We start from the raw sequence: 15,087 nt of genomic DNA, 5'->3' as shown, positions 1-15,087 counted from the left end.
AGCCCCCGCTAAGGTAGTCACCTCCATTTGGGCGGAGCATAACCCCCTCAGCAGGTCGGCCTCACTATACCCAGATGCCGCGCGCAGAGCTCCTTCGTCCACAATCCTCACCAGGCGGTCGGCTCCCGCCCTGGCTGGGCCTTCTTCTCCCTCCATCCTCCCAGCTACCGCGCGCGCATGATAAATAGCCGTGGCCACACGAACCCCCCCTTCCTGGGGGTCGGGCCTCCCCTGAACCTGTTCCCTCCCGCTCAGCGCCGCCTCCCCCACCCCAGCCTCCGCTTGTACTGGTGGACCCACCTCCACAACCTCCACCGTTGGGATGATCTCCACTTCCTCTGGGGCGTCCTTTGCCGCAGACTCCTCTGCATCCGTTGGGGCCACCTTCGCCCTCTTGGCCCCAGACTCCTCTGCAGCCTCCTCTGGAGCCCCCCTCTTCTTCTTCTCCTTCTTTTTCTTCATGACCGTCACAACCCCTCTGGCCTTTTCCTTTATAGGGTCTACAGGCGGCGGAAGCGGCTCAAAGCTACCCAAGTCTTTTTCCCCCAAAGGCCTAGGGCGCGGTCGGATCCTCTCCCGCGAGAGCGGTTCAGCCGGTCGGCCCCTCTGCGCCTCTATCAACTTCGCGGCCTTGGCCATAATGGCTCGATCCTCCATCTCCTGTGCTCTTCTCCTCTCTTCCAACTCCCCCCGGTCGAGGTCTCCACCTTTCGGCTGCGGTCCCAACCCCGCCTCAAACAGTGCTGACGGCTGGACAAGATCGTCCCATCTGGCTTTCTCTCTCTCTCTCCACTCCCTCACTTTCTTCACCCTCTCTTCCGCCACCACCCCTAGCCTAGACTCCATCGACCGATTTGGCACCTTCCACATGGTGCGCACCCCCATCCCCCCATTAACTGACACGAAAAACCACCGTGGCCGCCACCCCTTGATCGACGTAGGCAGCCCCGACACCAACCCCCTGCCCATCACTGCTTGTAGGGTGACCCACGTTTCTTGCTGCCCCGACGCTTTGTAACATGAGAAGAACTCGTCGATCGTCATGGCCTCTCCTCCATTCGCCTTAGGCCACGCACTCGCACAAGCCATCAGAATCTTCCACGCATTGGGCATCAACTGCCCCGGCGCTACCTCCAGGCGATTTAGCACATCAACCACCACTTGAGGCAATGGCAGCCTCAGCCCCCCTTTCAGCGCCTCCTCGTACAGGGAAAACTCCCCTGGCTTCACCATAGACGGCCTTTCCTCTGACGTCGGCAACCGTAAATCTACCTCCGCCGGAATCTGGTATCGCCCCCTAATCGCCTCCAAATCCGCCACCGTGAGCGTGGATCTGTCCGCCTTAGTGTGCCACTGCCCCGACTCCACCTGGTTTAATGGCTTTGGGGCCAATATCAAGTCCGATGCCTCTGCCCTGTACTGCGCTGCTAACTCCTCCCCATCATCGTCCCCCAACGGGTCTACCCTCACGTTAACTACTCCTTCTTGTGCCATTTCTAGGGCTTGCTCACAAAACACTTCTGACGCAACCACAAGAAAGTTGAGAGAATGCTACACAGATATGTCGCACACCGTGCAAGAGTTGGATATTTTGAGTTCTTGTCCCACGGTAGGTAAAACGCATTATACCTAAAACCTACGGTTTTGCCCGTATTCCACGGATCCACATTAATTTTCACCCGTTTCAAAACCTTTCAAATCAACCGCCAAAACCGCCTTTTTCAAAACCCCCCCTGACCTATCGCTTCATTTCCTGCCCCAACGCTTCATCTTCCCCCACGACACTGCCACGTGTATGGCCACGATGCACTGTCCCCTACCCTTACCCTGTCTTTTCCATTTTCACTTCAGCACATTTTAGAACCCCACGCCCCCCTGGTCGGCACACCTCACGGTCGACCCCCGCCGCTCGGCCACCCTCGTGGTCGGCCCACCTCACGGCCGACCCCTCCCGCTCGGCTACCCTCATGATCGGCACGTCTCACGGTCGACCCCTGCCGCTCGGCCACCCTCGTGGTCGCCCCGCCTCACGGCCGACCTCTCCCGCTCGGCCACCTTCCAGTCGGCCTCTCCACCCGTTTCACACTTCTCTCCCTTCTCACTATTCCCTTCGTTGGTCTAAAGCTGCACTCGGAAATGGGGGACTACTGACATGGATAGGCCCACAAGGCACACGGCCCACGGTAAACCACCCCGAACCCAGTGCTTGGGGCCAATGGCACAACCCGGTTGCTTGGGTGACAAGGCCCAGAACAGCTGGAGGCCACCTAGACATGAAGGGCCAACGGCATTTAGGCACACGGCAGGTGGGGCACGGGCCACATCAGCAGACAAAGATCTGCAGAGTTATTATCACAACACATCACCATTAATGCAACCCATCACAGCATTTATTACAACAGCACTCCCCGCCGGAACAGAGCCTCCATCACCCTAAACAAGATGAGCTATGGCACAGGCTTTCGGCGGAAAAAGCACGTCACAAGAGACAGGAAAAATGATGACCAAAGGATATAAGCAAGGATAAGAGAAAAAAAAGGAGGTTAGGTTGCTCTCTCTCTTGATCTCTCGATATACAGTCTTTTCATACTCTGCTCTTCTAATTCTTGCACCGGAGGGTTCACTGGGGGACTACCCCGTTCCCCCCCTGAACTTGCTTGCAGGTCATCTGACGGAGCCAGCCTTCCTGAGCCGGAGTCTGGAGAACCTGGGCCGGTCCGACCCATCCACCCGGGAATCAATTACATCAAAAAATGCATTGTAATAGAAAAACAAAAATTCCTTAACCCATTTTGACAATTGAATTTGTCAATGACCAACCCTAACAATATTATTATTTCCTCATGTAGGTGACAAGCAAACCGATAATTGATGCCCTACTATCAGATATATGCATCAGCACCTCCGCAACACCTATTTATTTTCCTGCCTATTATTTTAAAAACCAAGACGAACAAGGCAATGAGAAAGAATTTAACCTTATTGATGGTGGTGTAGCTGCCAATAACCCAGTATGACGTGCTAGTTATATATCATGATTTTTGAATTTTGATAACCTATTGCAATCTTATGAATAAATGGATGTGTTTCGATTCTGTTAATGAAATTGAGACATTTTCTTTGGAGTGTAAATAATATTTAAATAATAATAATAATTAAGGATGTTCAGGCTCTGTTTAGTTTTGGCTTAAATAGATAGCCCTGTTTTTACAATTAAAGCTAAAAAAAATTGTTTGATTTTGAGGGGGGAAAAAATAAAACAAAACAAAAAATTTAACAAGATTCACCCTATTTTCGCAAGTGATAATTAAAAAAATATTTTTTCAAATATTTTTAGTCTTTATTACTTTTTAATATTTATTATTATTATTATTATTATTATTATTATTATTATTATTTTCAATTTACCTTTTCAGATCTTTCTAGTTTAAAAAGATTCAAAAAGTAAGAATAATTCAAAAATGATTTACTAAAAACAAAAAATAAAAATTCCAACCTAACCCAAACTTTTCAATCAAATTTTTTTGTTAAACATTTGCCACATCAATTGTTTTAGCAACAACCGAATTCTTTAAAAAAATTTAATTACAAAAACATTTGTCAAACCATCCTTGGTATGAAAGTATCAAAAACTAATGGGAACCTGTTGGTTCTGCATGTATTGTGTCATAATATTTGCAGGCTTTGGTTGCCATTAGTGAAGTGACCGAACAAGTTTTCAAGCAAAACACAGATTTCTTTCCAATCAAGCCTATGGATTATGGCCGTTTTCTGGTAATCTCAATAGGGACAGGCTCGGCGAAGACAGACCACAAGTACAATGCTACAATGGCGGCTAAATGGGGGGTTCTGGGCTGGTTGTCTAACAATGGTTCTACTCCACTAGTTGATGTGTTCAACCAGGCAAGTGCAGATATGGTTGATGTCCACCTCTCTGTGGTCTTTCAAGCTCTTCATTCTGAAAATAACTACCTTCGTATCCAAGTAAGCTTCAAGCCTTGAAATGTTTTGTCTACTCTTTAGCTTTTCTGATAAAGAATAATGTTACTCTGAATTTTTATGAACAATATTTGTTGGCTACATATTTTGTAAAAGCCAGTTACAGTTCGACACGTGGCAAAGTAAGGGTAATAAAGGAAGGTTATTCAAGCTTTTAATCCTGATCGTACACGTGGCAATAAATATTGGTCCTCACATGATCTGAGTAACACTAGATCAATAACGGGATGCAAGATGACATATCTTCAACGGTTACTCATATTCAAATTCAAGTACAAGAGGGAAGCTCAACTGCCAGTAATGGCGTAATGGAGCTACTTGTAAGGAAGCATGATCAGCGATCATGGAGGAGCAGTTCGACGGTTCGAAGTGCAGTTCGAAGGTCATCACTGACGAGTATAAATAGCAGGGCAGCCCCCAGAAAAAAAGGACGGACTCAGATCATACAAATCAGTCATTTACTTCATATATTTTCTTTTCCAGTCTTTTATATTTCCAGTCTTTAAATACCTGTTCTTTAAATACCTGCACTTTAAATACCCGCACTGCACTTCGATTCATAGGAGTAGCTTCAAGTAGATTCAAGTAGATTGCTGTTGTAAACCTCTCTGAGGCTGAGTTCGGACCATTGTAAGTGTTCATTTTTATGAAATACTTCAATTGTTCTTCATATTACTGTTATTTCTATTAACTTCTCCTAAGTCAAGCCACCAGTAAAAGTCCTCTTCATTGAGGCTGAAAAGAACTAAAACACAATCGTCTGATAATTGGTTGGCAATCACAATTTCTGTAAGGACTGATTGATCCTTGCTGGCACGCTCACATTCACAAAAATACCCTTCGAAAAGCCAAAAAGCCAACATATATTTTTGGCACGCCCAGTGGGACATAATTAAAAATGGCTAGAAGAAGACGACAAGGAGAAAATGAACGCTTGGAAGAAGGCGTGGAAGGAGAGGTAGAAATACCAAATCCAGAGGATAATGTGGTAACACATCCTGTGAAAACTCCTATATTGTCAGAACCTATGGTCGAACAGACCAGTACTTCTGGACAAGAACCATATGTTCATATTACTGGACGAAACCAAGGAATTGGACCATCCACTGTACCATTTACTCAACCAACAAATCCATGGGATGGTTTAGTAAATGCCATGGGACAACAATTAATGAACACAATGGAAAGGTGGGCAACATCCTTTTTGGATCGAATGAATAACCACCAACCCACAAACACAAGACACACGGAGGAAGTTGTAAATGTCCCCCAACAAAGATTGGCTAGAGAAAAACAGCCTATGCAAGTTAATGGACATTCTAACGGTCAAACTAGTACCCAAAACTTTGAAAGACCATCACCTCAGTCTTGGTATGAACCCATTTCAAGGCCTATAACAGGCCAAAATGCCTCAGTACTTAATAATGAAGCCACACAAGTTGGTGGATCTGGCCAAATACAAGAAACTGGCATAAGAATGGTTACGAATCCCATGTTCGAAGCCATACCTGGCACAAGGGGGTACACTAATCCCTTATTCGAATTTACACCCGGGGGGTTGGAGGGTTTTCCTACAAATGGCAGAGACACAACACCTGTTCCAGCACCTTTTGCAGGTCCTTTCGCAGGTCATGCTCAAAGAGGTTACCCATACCCTCAACAGCAACCTGCACCGCAAGGACAACCAGCCCCAAATTTACCACCTTATGGACCAAGAGGACCACAAGCACAAGTTTGTCCACCAAATCCTGTGTTTGCCCCTCCAGTAGTGGTTCAGCAGGCACAAAATATGGTCCCTAGAGACCAGATTGCTGATATTGTTAGGGAGATATGTGGACCAATGGCTCGGGGGGTCCAGACTCCTATATACAGAAAACCATACCCAGAATGGGTGGATAGGGTACATGAATACCCAAGGGGATTCAGGATACCAGATTTTACCCTTTTTTATGGGACTGGAAATCAATCAACGATAGAACATATTGCTAGGTTTGCTGCTCAATGCGGTGAATTTACTAACCATGACTATATGAAACTGAGATTATTTCCAAATTCCCTAACAGGGGGAGCATTTGTATGGTACATCAACCTTACACCTGGCTCCATTCAAAATTGGCAACAAATGGAAGAGGCATTTCATGCCTAATTCTTTCAATCAGAGCCAGAAGTATCTATGGCAGATTTGGCTAGATTGAGTCAAAGGCCTGAAGAAAAGGCTACTCAGTTTATTGCCAGATTTAAAAGGGCTCGAAATAAATGTAGAGTCATCCTGCCAGAGCCAGAATTCGTCAGATTGGCTCAAAATGGCTTAGAATTCAGGCTTCGAAAGAAATTTGATTCAACTGAATTCAGAGATTTGGTCGAACTGACCTATAAGGTGTCTCGATATGAAGCATTATTAGAAGAGGAACAAGATCGAAATAATGCATCATATAAGACATATTATAGAGATCCTAATTATGAAATAGATGCAGCAGAGATTGTAGGCAAAGAACCTGTAATCTGTGAAGCATTAATTCATAAGGATACAACTATAGACCAGCAGTTTAAAAAGAAAGACTTTCACAGAAAATACTCTTTCGATTTAACAAAAGCAGATGACATCTTTGATCATTTGCTCGCGGCTAATTTCCTTAAGTTACCTAAAGGAGTAAAACTACCATCTCCAGATGAACTGAAAGGAAAAGTATACTGTAAATGGCATAATTCTTGGTCTCACTCGACTAAAAACTGCATTGTTTTTCGAGACAGGATCCAAGAACATATTCGAAAAGGAAGTTTGAAGTTCTCAGCTAAAACAGAAAAAGCCATGGGAATTGACAGTGATCCCTTTCCAGAAGTTGGAGAGGCAGCAGCTAATGTCATTACATCAGACTTCCAGAACTTGTCCTTGACAGAATTGGAGGAAGTCAATGTGCAGATGCATGTTGCTAATCAAACCAATATTAAGAAGAATACTAGAAGCCCACCAGTTATTGAACAGGGTTTCTCGCACCAGATGGAACGTTCTGATGAAGAATCACTGGATGATGATTCTTTAGAAGCAGCGGTGATGCAGAGAATGTGCCCCAGGTGCAGACTCAGTTACAAGTGGTTGAAGGGGCTTCCAACTGATGGGAAGCAATACTACAGGGATGTTCAGAGACGTCCTAAGTCAACCAATGCTTACAACAAAAGGCCGTATCCGGCTAGTGATAGGCAGAGACCACCAGTGGTTGAGCCTGTGGTGAACAGAATGCATGACAAAGGCAAGAAGCTCTTGCATGAATCCAGGCCACATAACTATTATAGAATGGAGAGTAGCCATTCTCAAAGAAAACTGGAGAGAGGTTCAGTTCATGGAATCAAAGCCAGAGATTGGCCCCCTAGACCAGCTTCATGCAGGACAGAAAATGGTCACCCTTATCAAAGGTCTGAATCAGATTCAAAACATGAGGACAAAACCAAGCACTTACCTTCACGGCCAGTTTCGAAGATGGCTTCGAAGGTGGAAAAAGGCAGGTCAGCATCTGAATCAGCAAGTTCATGGGTACCTGGAGTCCCAGACTAGTTTGTAATGCAAAACAAACCTAGAGAATTGCCTGTTCGAAGAGATGTTGTGAACCAAGGCAGGATGATCAGGCCTCCTATGGTGGCTCCGAATAACTGGGTGCTGCTTAAACACCCAAAGACAAGGGAACCAGACATGGTCCCAGTCATCTCAAGATCACAGAGAAGAAAAATTCAGCGCAGGTACACCCAGTATCAGAAAGATCTGAAGGAAAGTGGAGAAAATTCTTCACCAGTCAAAACGGAAGGAAGGAAGAACCCAAAGTCAGACTATGCTCCAAAGCCAGTTCCACAGAGCAAAGTGGTCTGCAGCCGAGAACAGTTGGCTGAGGTCCATTCTGAACTGAAAACCAGAGAGAAGGCTAGTTTGGTAGGGTTGGAGAAAGCTCTGATGGAGACAGATAGCGAGACCGAAGAAGAGATTAGCATAAGCCAGAAGAAAGAGGTCGTGGAGGAAGAGATGTTCGAAGCCTTCATGGCTGAGCAAACATTTCTGACTGAAGAGCCAGTTGAGAAAGATCCTTCGAAGGGATCAGTTAGCAATGAAATACCAGAATGCATCATGCAGGATGTTTCTGAGGGAGTCAACCAAAGTAACCAAGAGGGGGAACAAGTACAGCTAGCCATCCAGTTTAGCTCGTTTCCCCCAGTATCAGTGAACATGGTACACATACTACCACAGGAATTCCAAGCTGGAGATAAGAATCAAGAGGGGCAGGAAGCTGATCCAGTTCAGATCTCTAGTGAAGACTCGCAAGCAAGTATGGTGCAAGATAATTTCGAAATGGTTACCCCGATGGAAGATGAATATGAAAGTGAGGAAGTGGTAAGCATCAATCTATCGTATCCATTTGAGTACCCTTCGGATTCGATGACGCAGCACGTCAGGCCTTTGTACATCAAGGCTTTCTTTGATGGGATACAGCTGAACCGAGTCCTGATAGACAATGGGGCAGCAATAAACCTACTCCCGAAATCTTCTTTGAAGAAACTAGGAAAAAAGAATCCCAGGTTGATACCAACCAGCACAACCATTGCTGGTTTTGCTGGAGATAAGCAAATGGCTCAGGGGATTCTACCCATTAATTTAAGTGTGGGAACCAGGGATTGTATGACAGCATTCTTCGTAATCGACAGTAATGCTAAATACAATGCTTTGCTTGGAAGGGATTGGATCCACACTAACAAATGTGTGCCTTCTTCTTTACATCAGAAAATCATGATGGCTTTAGGCAATGGAGAGACAGAGGAAATCGATGCAGATCCTCAACCCTTCATAGCCTGTGCAGACTTTGCGGAGGCTAAATTGTATATTGAGGGAGTGACACCACTCAGTATACTGATGAAAGATGACAGTTCAGCCGAAGTAACGGCTGATGAGGAGGTGACACACCTGAAGCACTTAGTCCAAGAAAGTGCTGATGAAGAGGTTGTCCTTAGAGATGACAATGATGCCTGGTTATAGGCAAAGAGAGGAACCACAAGAAGCCAAGTCCTTGGCTTTGATAAAATTTTCAGCATTGGATATAAAAGCAATAGTCCAGAAAGTTCAGGAGCAAGAGAGAGAGGCCATGATAATTGGCTGCAAACAGCAGAAGCAACAGGCTAGAGTCTTGACTCTTGGTAAGTACTGTGCCTTGGACATTGAAACAAAAGTCCAGGAGACACAGGAAGAGGAAGCCTTATGGACAGATTTTGTCTATGAAGAGGAGGGCAGAGATATTGAATTGAAGAACCTGGGGGCAGAACCAAGCTTGAAGATCACTTCAAAGGTAGAAGAAACCAGAGGGAGTTCTCATGCACAAGACCCTTTAGAAGAAGTAAATCTAGGGGAAGGTTCTGTACAACAGCCCACTTATATAAGTGCTTGTTTGAATGCTCTGGACAGAAACCAGCTATTGGTTGTTCTGAAAAAATACAAAGATTGCTTTGCATGGTCTTATAATGAACTACCAGGATTGGATAGGTCATTAGTGGAACATAGGCTCCCCATGAAGCCTAATTTCAAGCCTTACAAGCAGAAACCAAGGAGGATGAGTCCAGAAGTAATTCAGAAGGTCAAGGAAGAGATCCTTAGACTCCTCAAGGCAGGTTTTATTAGAACAGCCAGGTATGTCGAGTGGCTATCTAATATTGTGCCTGTAGTCAAGAAGAATAGCAAAATGAGGGTATGTATCGATTTCAGAAATTTAAATCTGGCAACTCCCAAAGATGAGTACCCTATGCCTATAGTGGACTTGCTGGTGGACAGTTCAGTAGGTCACCAAGTCTTGTCAATGATGGATGGGCATTCCGGCTATAACCAAATCTGCATTGCAGAGGAAGATATCCACAAGACAGCATTCAGATGTCCTGGGAATATTGGCACCTTTGAATGGGTTAAAATGCTACATATCAAAGAGCCATGAACACTATCTTTCATGATCTTATTGGAGGATATTTGGAATGTTATATTGATGACATTGTGGTTAAATCCCAATCCATGGAAGAGCACCTGTTTCACTTAGAAGCAGCTTTTGAAAGGATGAGGAAGTTCAAGTTAAAGCTCAATCCTCTTAAATGTGCTTTTGGTGTATCATCTGGAAATTTCTTGGGCTATGTTGTTCACAAGAAAGGAATACAGATTGATCAGAATAAAGCCAAAGCAATCATTGAAGCCAAACCCCCATCAAGTAAGAAAGAATTACAAAGGTTCCTTGGGCAGGTTAACTTTCTTCGAAGGTTCATTTCTAACACTGCAGGGAAAACTAAAGTATTTTCTTCCTTGTTAAGGCTGAAAGATGAAGAGGAATTTGTGTGGACAGCAGAGCATCAAATTGCTTTCGAAGGTATCAAGGCCTACTTGGCTAACCCTCCAGTGCTGATGCCACCAACGGGGAACAAGCCCTTGAAGTTGTACATAGCCGCAGCAGAGGATTCATTGGGAGCTTTCTTAGCCCAAGACAATGAAGGAGGCAAGGAGCAAGCTATTTATTACCTTAGTAGGTTTTTAAATTCTTGTGAATGTAAATATTCAGCTGTTGAAAAGCTGTGTCTTGCTTTGTATTTTGCTGCAATAAAATTAAGATATTATCTTTTGCCTACAACTGTCTTGGTAATTGCAACCACAGATTTGGTTAAATATATGTTATCTAGACCAATGTTGAGGGGAAGAATTGGCAAATGGATGCTTGCCTTATCAGAATTTCATCTAGAATATGTCCCTCAAAGGGCAGTAAAAGGGCAGGTTTTAGCCAATTTCTTGGCAGATCATCCATCTCAAACAGAGAGCCAGGAGATAATGGAACTTGGTATGGCCAGTGTTGAGCCATGGCAAATGTGGTTCGATGGGTCGAAAGCAAATGGGTTAATTGGAATTGGTATTGTAATCAAGTCTCCACAGGGGACAGAAACTACCCATGGTTTTAGAGTAGATGAAGCTACCTGTTCCAATAACCAGGCTGAATATGAAGCCTTAATTGTGGGATTAGAGATTCTTATTGGATTACAAGTACATGCAGTTGACATATTTGGAGATTCTCAATTGGTGGTTAACCAAGTGAAAGGAATTTTCAAGTGTCAAAGCATAAGTATCCTGCCATATTATGTTGTTGCATTACATTTGCTTTTTCAGTTTCAAATAGCAAATGTAACCCATGTTCCAAGATTCTTGAACACTAGAGCCAATGATGTGGCTCAAAAGGCTTCGAACTTCAAGAGAAGGGATAATACCCAAAGGGACATAAGCCAAACAACATATCAGAGATTAATACAACCTTTGAATAAAAGGAATGTGATCTTGGAAGTCAATCATAATGACTTACAAGAACAAGATTGGAGGCATCCAATAAAGCAGTACTTGACTGGTCCATCTTCGAAGGCCAGTAGAAAAGTTAAATTGCAGTCTATGCAATATATGATATATGGTAATGCTCTCTACAAAAGGGGGGGAGATGGCTTATTGTTAGAATGTCTAGGCCCGAAAGAAGCATTAACAGCCATGGCTGAGGTTCATGAAGGCATCTGTGGTGCTCATCAACCTGGTGTAAAAATGAGGTGGTTGCTTCGAAGGCATTCCTATTATTGGCCAACCATCCTTAAAGACTGCATAGAATATGCAAAGGGGTGTCAAGCATGTCAAAAGCATGGCACAATAAGGCACGTGCCCATAACTGACCTACATGCAGTAGTGAAGCCTTGGCCATTCAGAGGGTGGGCCATGGATATGATGGGAAAAATACACCCACCTTCTTCGAAGCATCATTGTTTCATTCTAGTGGCCACTGACTACTTCACTAAATGGGTCGAAGCTAAGCCATACAAGGCTGTAGACCAAACAGAGGTTATTGGTTTTATTAAAGATTTGATCCATAGATTTGGCATCCCGCAAACCATAACAGTTGATAATGGAACTGTGTTTGATGGGAAGATGGTGAAGGCTTTTGTGGCAGAATTTGGAATTAGCCTTGTTAATTCCACACCCTATTATGCACAAGCTAATGGTCAAGCTGAGTCATCCAATAAGTCCTTGAAAAAAGGAATACAGAAGGTTGTGGATGACAATCCCAGGGATTGGCATAACCTATTATTGGATGTTTTGTGGGCATATAGAACCTCACCGAGGTCAAGCACAGGAGTCACTCCCTATGCCTTGGTGTATGGACATGATGCAGTCTTACCAGTAGAGATTAATGTTAAATCTTTGAGAGTAAGATGTCAAGATCAATTGAATCCTGAACAATACCATCAAAGTATGTGCTTAGAATTAGAAGGCATAGATGAAGCCAGAATTTTGGCATTAAATAGCATTCTTTTCCAAAAGAAGAAAGCAGCCAAGAATTATAATAAGAAAGTCAAACACATTGGCTTTGATGAAGGTGATTTGGTATGGAAGACAATACTCCCAATTGGGATTAAAAGCCATAAGTTTGGCAAATGGTCACCTAACTGGGAAGGACCATATCAAATTCATAGGGTTCTGCCTTTTGGAGCATACCATTTAAGAAATTTGAATGGTTATGTATATCCCAAAAAGATTAATGGCAGATATTTAAAACCTTATTTTCCAACCATTTGGGAAACACAAGGGATAGAGTAAACATCATATGCAAGCATCATATGCAAAAACACAAGCTTGCTCAAATGATATACAAAATATTGTGCTTTCATAAAGAATCAAGTACATTGTGCCACAAATTGGCCCAAAAATCATTACAATGCTTTAGTTGTTTTTGTACAATAGTTTTCCTATTGCTAAGGGAAGGAAATAATTGGATAGCCACAGCCATGTCTTCTTTTCGATTAGCCAGCCCTTGATTGGTGATGTGCAGTTTCTTATCAGTTCGAACCAAGGCTTGGTTTACTGCGGCTAACTCTTCTTCAAGCTGAGCTTTCTTCTCCAGAAGTTGGACTCGAAAGTGGGAGGCAGAAGAGTGTTGTTCTTTCAGAGTCGATACTTCAGTATGCACTTGAGAAACAAAACTCTGGTCCTTAGCCAGCTTCTCATCCGCAGTCTTAGCAGCATGACAAATATTGAGATAAAAATCAATAGTTGCTGCAGCCTAAGATAGATGACTTGAGACACTCATGGCAGACTGCTCAGCAATGTTACAGCATTGAAGGAACCCATTCCTGATGATAGGCCTTTGTAGAGCCTCGAAGGAGATCCTTGAAAAAGAAGTCAACAGTTGCAAGCATGTGTCCAAATCTACTGAAGGTGCAAAAGGCTTGTTGCTGGAGGAAGGAGAACTCTTGAAGATTTCCAGTAGGGAGTCAGCCAAGGCTAATGGTTCAGCTTCAGCAATAGAGGTGGGAGAGGTAGAAGGTATGTCAAAGAGACTAGCTAGTCTTCCTTCGAAGATGTCTACCTCGTCCCTTGACATGAAGGGCATAGAGAGTGTTGTGGTGGAAGACACAAAGGGCTGCATGGGGATGGGAGAAACGGATGGAGCATCTTTGGCAGCCTCTATGGTCTTGGCCACCAGCAAATCAAGTGAAGAAGGGCTGGAAGCTGGCATTGGTGATGAGCCACGAATTGAAGAGCTACCAGTGTCCTCTGTGGAAGAATCAACTGCCACTAGGAATGGAGCAGCAGTTGGAGTTTCTGTAAAGGATGGAAAAAGAGCATGGCTCGAAGGAAAAGTAGACTGAGGTAGGTCACGAGCCAAAAAAGGGAGGTATGGCTTTAATCCAAGAAAAGGAGATGCAGGAATACTGGGACTTAAGGAAGGTACTTCAAATATAGGTTTTGGAAGTGGAAGTACGATTCGAACAACCCTGACATTCTGCATTTGGTCAACCTCAACCGAAATTGAGGAAGGTCTCATTGGAAAGGTGAGTGCAGTAGTTGTCACTGCAAAAGGAAGAAATGCAGAACAATGTTAAACTTCAATACCACGAGCTGACAAAGTAAAAAACAGCAGAGGTATGAAAGAAATTACTTGTTCCAGAGGCGCTAGTACTGATGGGAGAACTGCGGAGAGAGTAATGTCCAGCAGTCTGCTGCCTTCTTACCATTTCCCCTTGTGTTGCATCGGCAGTAGCAGCTTCCTCTCTTAGCATTTGCTCTTGCCATCTTTTCTTGGCCTTCTCAAATACAACGATTGCCTTGGAATGTTCTTGTTCGACTGCCTTGGCAGCTGCTTTATGAGTAGAGTCCTCAACATGGTCAATGACAGGAACAGTCATTTTCTTTCTCTTCTCCCTTGGCAGAGATACAACCAATTCTTTTCCAACCTCCCCTTCTTCAGATCGGGGTTCAGACTCTCCAGAGATAAGTTCTTTCTCCGCTATTATGGTGGTTGCATCGCTAACAAGATTTTCAATGGCATCAGATGAAGAAACAGCTACCTTTTGTCTCTTTGTTCTTTGTAAGGGCACTTCCTTCTCTGGCTCAACCTCTCTTTCTTCTTCAAGAGATTCAGGTACTTCAGGAGGAAGGACTAGTCTCCTTTTTGTTTTTTGTTGTTGTTTCTTCTTGAGAATAGCTAAAGTCTCGGCTCTCTTGGGAGATTCTTCTTGTGGAGACCCTACACCAAAAGCATGAGTATAAGGAAACCAACAAAAGATTCAGAAATAAAAGGGGAGGAAAAGAACTTGAAGATACTCACCCTTCTTCGAAGCAGCTCTAGTAACCCTGGCTGGAAGGGGTAAAGTGGCAGGAGTGGTGGTGACAACTTCAGGAGGGGGAGAAGTGTTCTAGGCTGTTGTTGACTTATCCTTCGAAGGCAATCCCAACCCCACCAACAAGTCATGAGGGTGTACAGAGAGGCGCACTTCCATATTGGTTGTCCACCAGTTCTTAAACCTTTTTAAAACTGAGCCAAAGGGGCGAAAGGGGATAAATTGGAATTCACTCAATTCCTTCAGCAGTCTGAGTACTGCTGCCTCTGGCTTGGATTTGGGTATTCTCAAATCCCTGGCAGTAAGATGGACATTTGAGAGACTGCAAAGAGGAACAGGTATCCCTTGAGAGAGCCCAAATTGCCTTGCAAATTGAGAAGGGCAGTATACCTCAGATATGCATTTATAGGCTCGAGGGTTCAGAGTGCCAATGAACAG

The 15,087-nt window shown here is 44.1% G+C and overlaps 1 pseudogene; it reads left to right on the top strand.

Moving 5' to 3' along the window:
• Positions 1–15,087, top strand: part of LOC114308957 (patatin-like protein 2) — an 85,261-nt pseudogene that overhangs the window by 60,652 nt on the left and 9,522 nt on the right.

This window comes from Camellia sinensis, chromosome 1 (genome assembly GCF_055761805.1).
Source record: "Camellia sinensis isolate YWXY chromosome 1, ASM5576180v1, whole genome shotgun sequence".
Lineage (NCBI taxonomy): Eukaryota > Viridiplantae > Streptophyta > Magnoliopsida > Ericales > Theaceae > Camellia > Camellia sinensis.
The sequence above is the reverse complement of the archived record's forward strand: the minus strand, read 5'-3'. Positions and strand labels throughout refer to the sequence as shown.